General features: G+C 27.3%; 1 long non-coding RNA gene across 1 annotated transcript; it reads right to left on the bottom strand.

The window, feature by feature from the left end:
- Positions 1–1,373: 1,373 nt before the first annotated feature.
- LOC107063132 (uncharacterized) lies at positions 1,374–6,048 on the bottom strand. Its single transcript, XR_001475096.1, has 2 exons — positions 5,717–6,048; positions 1,374–3,201 (listed from the first exon to the last, which is right to left on the bottom strand). It is a non-coding gene; the product is annotated as an uncharacterized lncRNA (long non-coding RNA).
- Positions 6,049–6,373: the final 325 nt, after the last annotated feature.

Raw genomic sequence — 6,373 nt, 5'->3', positions numbered from 1 at the left:
AAATTTCTAACCTTATTTAGAAAATTAAAGTACATTCAATCATTATCATACAATATGATATTTTAACTATAAATTTACTTACATATGTATATTTAAATATTTTTAAAAAAATATAACAATATTATGTATAATCTAAAAAAATATAAATTTTCGTGAACCGTAAAACTCCCAAAATACGCCATATTCGAAGGGAGTATATAATATCAGTGCACATAACATACAATTGATTTTTGTGCAGAAAATTAGAGACCAACACAAGAATCCATAGCCAACACAACGAGGGCAAAATCAAATATCGATCGAACTCAATAATTTTAAATAAAATATTATATTTATTTTGAAAGTTTTATTTAAAATATATTCATAATTAATTTAATTTTTAATTAAAAAAATATTACATTCATAAACTTTAGTGATTTTGTGGGCAAAACTTCATAAAAGTTTGTTGAGCTTTCAATGGGTTTGTGGTGTTATATTTGGACAAAATGGGACCAGAAATAAAGGACGAATTATAAGTGACATATTCATCAACTTTTTTTATACTATAAAATCCAGTGATGAATACTGTTGAAATATTATCAAAAATATCTGCCAACTAGTAAATGATACCATGCAGTCCAATAATGGAAATAGAAAATACAAGAAAAATATTAAAAAATTATTTCTCCATAAGTCCTAAAAAGAATAATATTATTCTTGTATTTGGTAAGTCAATTGGACTTTTCTTGATATTTTTGGCGTATATAAGTTGTACAAATGAGGATAAAAACAACCAACAAAAATAGTTATAATGTGTTGATGATAATAACTATAGTCTATGACTATAAGCATATTAAATATGGAGGATTTGCATAGCAAAAATTAAATAACTGACTTTTTCTACTAAACTATGGATTACAGTTAATTAATACCCCTAAATTATTTATGTTTTGAAAATTTAATACTTAAATTATGAAATATTGTCGTAATCTCACTCTGAATTATAATATTTTCTATCTAAAACTCGTTTATAGTATCAAGTGGAATGGAGAGGCTTCAATTCTCTTAATTATTCATTTTTTATTATTATTTGAAATTTATCTTTTTTTAAATAAAAAAAACTTCAAAAACTGTACATCTTTTATTATAGTGTCAAGTGGCATGGAGAAGCTTCAACTCTCTTAATTATTCTTTCTTTTTCTTTGCTATTTTTTCTTCAAAATTCTACATCTTTTACAAACAGCAACAAACTGTGGTTCAACGGTAGGATTATTTTTTTATTAATCAAAGGTCTGTATCACCGTCGAATGGATTTTATACGCACGATGCAGATTTAGTCGGGGCTCCAAAAATCGAAGGAGAAAACAAAACAAAAAACTAGTTGAAACACACTCTTAAAAGGAAAAGATGTAGCCAAATTGTGGTTACATTAATACATTTTTTTCAAAAAAAATAAATTGAATTAATACATAGGGGGTAGGGGAATTAAGGAGAAATGAAGAAGATAATTAAAACATAGGGAATCATGCACGCATATACATCACATGAATTTATGTTATATCTTATAAAATCCTTCATTTTCTTCTCTCCTTCTAACGTGGGATTCACATAAGATGTCATGTACACCTACTTATCTTTAGAAGTTTGTCACCCTAAAAACATATCAGTTATGCTCATGATCTTCAACCCGCCCTCCATTAGGGGCATACCAAAGCAATAATAAGCCGCTTAATCCCCTTGGATCAACCTAAAGTTCTAAGCTCCCTATTAATTAGGAGTTGTTAAGCTTTACAAATGTACCTACTTACTAGTAGGCCTTAATATACATATATATAGTACGAAATATACAAGATTCATGTACTTTACTTGAACTATTTTGTGACTTGGAAATATATTGTTATATCATTGATTTGATTGATGTTATTTATAATATATATGGAATAATAAGATATTGACAATGACCTTTGAAGTGAGAAAGGAAACAATTAGCACAAATAGAGTGACATCATAACGAACATATATAGCACCAATGAGTAAGTAATATTTTGATTGTTCAAACCAACAAATATAACACCCTTCGATATTATGAATTAATGCTCCAATCTCTTTCCCTGATCTCACTACTTTTAAATCGTTTTATTGCATGAACATGTCAAATTATAAGCTATGGAGTATTCCTGATTCTTCCCGTCTCTAGTACAGAACTACAGATCAAATCACAAGATCTCTTTATGTATTCGCTGAGGAGCTATATCTCCCGGACAAAAGACTTCTAAACCCTCATTTCAACATGATTATCAAAATGGTAAGTCTCACTGTAGTAACTTTTGGTACTCAAACTTATAATTAATGATCTTTCATTCTACCTGTAGTATTATTTTTCATCCATCTACTCATTAATCATTATTATATATATATGTGTGGTCCATATATATGGCCACACTTAAAAAGTAAAAAATAAAATTAAAAAAAACCTTAGTTAGGTCATAGGTGGATGGTCCATCCACATTTAATTGATTAGGCAAGTAAATTAAATGTCCTTTAATTTGTCCTACTTTTCTACTTAAATACTCACTAACTACATGATAAAGAATGCACATATGTAATTATTAAGCCTTGCACATTTGTCAGTTTTGTCCACGAGGTATATATAAGATCCTAATTAATGTTTCTCGTTTCAGTTCAAAATAAGTGATGTTTTAGATTTTTCATTTTATTTTAAATAAAGTAGTGTTTTAAAAATTTTAAAAAGAAAGTGATTTTATTCTTTCAAAATTATCCTTATTTAATTGATACACAGAGTTTTAAGATATTAAAAAAAATACATCTTTCTTTTAAGACATTTAATTAGGAATAAAAATTAATTACTTTTTTCTTTTTTTCTTTTTATTATACTTTGCTACTTTTACGAGAGCTGAAAGTCAAAAGTCACCGGTGTTCTAAAATTAGAATAGGTTTTTATGGGCCATGGGACCCGAGCTACCAAAATCCATTTCACTGGTGGGCCAAATAAGTAGGGCCCACTATTATGTGTGTGGGTGGGTGGGTCGGTCTGAGAAAGCATTGAATTTTATAGAGCGGAGTAGTAAGTATTCTTTTATTATTAACCAAAGGTTTTGAGTTTGAATCTCCTAAATACATAGTCATCTTTGTTACAGACCGCTTTACTCCAGACTTTTTCGAATCCAAATTTAATCAGGCTCCTACGTAGATATCAAACACCTAATAAAAAAACAAAAAGAAAACATTGAATTTGCATAAATAGGGTATTTCAGTGTCACTATTTAAGTTTAAATCCAATTAAAATAAGTTTTGCAAAAAGTAACCCACGCATCAAAACTTGATTGCAAATTTTCGCAATTGCCAGAAGTTTGAATAGACGGATGAAGACTTGCCTTGTCACAAAGTCTTCCGATGTTACGTAGAATATATGTGCCTAATTATTTAATTTTATATAAATTTAAATATTAATTTTTTTACATCGATTATAATATTAGATCAAAATCAAAGGTAAAGGAAAGTTGAATTTCATTGGACCAAACTGTAACCCTTTTCTGTTTTTACCCTTTGGATTTTTTGGGGACAATTTTTCTCTATTTTCTGCAATTCTGTTGTATCACGTTGTCTGATATACAGACAAAATTCTTACAACTTTTGGGTCCTACATCTATCAACAGACTTCCAAAATCCTTGGCAACTTCCTTCCTCTTTCCAGATGTTTACTTGTTACCGAGAGAATTATTGAAAACATTTCTAAATTAAGTATGAATTATTAATTTCATTTTTGAATTATTAGTAATTTTAAAAATATTTTTTATTTAACTAACTGAACTTAAATATACCCTTCATATCTTGCAATATGAGTGAAATACACTCCTAAATTTTCTTCAAGTTTAGTAATGTTTTTAATACTTCTTTCGGCTTTTTATTAAGAGTTTTATGCTCATACAAGAGTTTGAGTTCACTTTCCATGTCATGTGCTATATCAAGAATGTATCGAAATTTAGTTAATCAAGTAAAAAAATATTTTTAAAACTGTCAAAAATTTAAAAACAAAATTAATAATTTATCACAAATTCAGGAGTATTTTTAATACTTTTCTAATTATTATTTTACCACTAACTAGTACTACTGGTGACAATTATTGCATACATGCATTGTATCACATTTTTTACACTGTTGTCTGTTGACTAAGAAATTAAACAAGCAATCAATGTACAGTAAAGTTGAAAACAAAATAAAGATTGAAAGGGTCAAAGGAAAAAAAGAATTAGTATTCTAATACATGACTTTGATAATAATTTAATTTAACATTTAAAAAGGAGCCATCAAGTCATTATTCAACACACAGATATAATTAAGAGATAGAATTTTCAACATTCTTTAATGTTGATAGGGTTGTAGCTGGTACTTGTAGCATTCACAAAGGAAGAAAATATATAATAAGATATTATCAAAATCTAAGCTAGCGTTTGGTCAAAAATTTCCAAATATTTTTGAGAAATACTATTTAAGTGAAAATTTGGGTGAAATTTTACTATGTGTTTGACCATAGTATTTGGGAAACATATTTCTTTTTTTAGAAAACTATGATTTATATCCATAAATTTTAAAAACTACTATCAAAACTAACCATAAATTTATATTACAAGTCAATTGAATCTTCGTTGCAATAAATAACAAGTAGTGTCCATGACTATCCAACTTTTTCTGTAAAAATAAAATAAAATTTGTAACCATTTTAATTTAAAAACTTAATTTGCTGCAATGGCAGTAATTTTCTAATTTTTTTTTTTTAAAAATTATCACTTCTTCGGCAGCAATTTTCCTTGATGGCAACAATTTTAAAAATAAAATAAAATTTGTAGCCATAAAATTATCGCTTCTTTGAATGAAGTTTTTGACGGCATGCCCAGGTTAAAAGATATCGCTCCCTAGGTAGTAATTTTGCTTTTTTGGTTCAAAAAAATTTGGTATACAATTTATATTTTTTTAGGAAAAAAATTGCTCTTTTGGATCCTGACTTAAATATTTTGATGTTTACGTAAAAAATTATGTAATACAACGCAAATAATTACTATAGATGGTGTTTTTGTAAAAGATAAAAGTTTGGCATAAAATTTTAATTTTTAAAAGATCCCAAATAATGAGATTTGGCCCAAATACTAAAAAAAACTAGTATTTGGAAATTTGGAATATTTACCAAAAATATTTGCCAAATAATAACAAATTATATGGACAAACACTATTTGTCAAATTTTTCCCCAAATATTACTTGGGAAATCTATGGCCAAACGTCCCCAAGTATAAGTTTAATTTGATAAACAGGCAATAAAGACATTAATCAAACATAAAAATTTATCTGCATTCAATTTTTACACCAAGCAAATTAATATGTATGTTCATTTTCATCTCATTGTGTCACTTAACTATATGTAAATCGTACCCGATGTGAATAAGTATTTATCATAATCAAACTTAGGTGTTGTTAAGAAGAAAAACATTCTAACTTTCCAAAAAATTGTGATTTTTTTAAAGAAATACTTCTCAAATAATTTTATTTTAACATTTCATCCTAATTTTAAATACTAATGAGCAAACCAATATTTGCAAATACTAATATAAAAAATATTTATTATTTTTTAAAAAGGAACTAAAAAATAGAGTATGTCATAGAAATTGACACACAAAATGAAGTATATATGTATAACCAAGATTTGAAGGAATAATTTCTTACTTGGAAATTGATAATTGCATTGTGTAAGGATCAGAAAAGAGAGCATTGTCATGGAAACAAATTCTTACTCCACATATATGCTTATTTCCAATTTGGTTTGTATTCGTTCACCAAATCTTATTCAGTTCCATTCAAGCTCGATTTTATTTGAATTTTTACGAAAGAAGAAGTGGTTTACCCGCCACTACATTTCAATACACAAGTAGAAGTTGAAGGACCTATATGGAAATACCTTTTATTGTTGTGGCTATTGAAGTAGATGGAATTTCAAGTTAATTTGTTTATATATAACTTTGTCATTTGTGTAGTACAAAGAAGATGAAGAAGAAGATGAGGGAAATATATAGAATATAATAGTGGATATTGCACATTAATTAGTGAGGTCAATTTTATTATGATTTGACATCAAATTGTTGGTGGTTGGGACCATTTACTTTATTATATATATATATATATATATATCATCCCTATCTTGACTAGCATATAAGTTAGGTAATTGTTTTTCTTTTTCATAAATATGGTGTCGGCACCCGTCGCACAACATAGGCATGTGACATGTTACGGATTTAAGTTATGAAAATAATTTTTTACACAAACATAAAGTAAGACAGCATATAATAGATATTTATGATCTGATCTTTCTCCAAATCTCACACA

Source organism: Solanum tuberosum, unplaced genomic scaffold (genome assembly GCF_000226075.1).
Source record: "Solanum tuberosum cultivar DM 1-3 516 R44 unplaced genomic scaffold, SolTub_3.0 scf00309, whole genome shotgun sequence".
Classification (NCBI taxonomy): domain Eukaryota; kingdom Viridiplantae; phylum Streptophyta; class Magnoliopsida; order Solanales; family Solanaceae; genus Solanum; species Solanum tuberosum.
The sequence above is the reverse complement of the archived record's forward strand: the minus strand, read 5'-3'. Positions and strand labels throughout refer to the sequence as shown.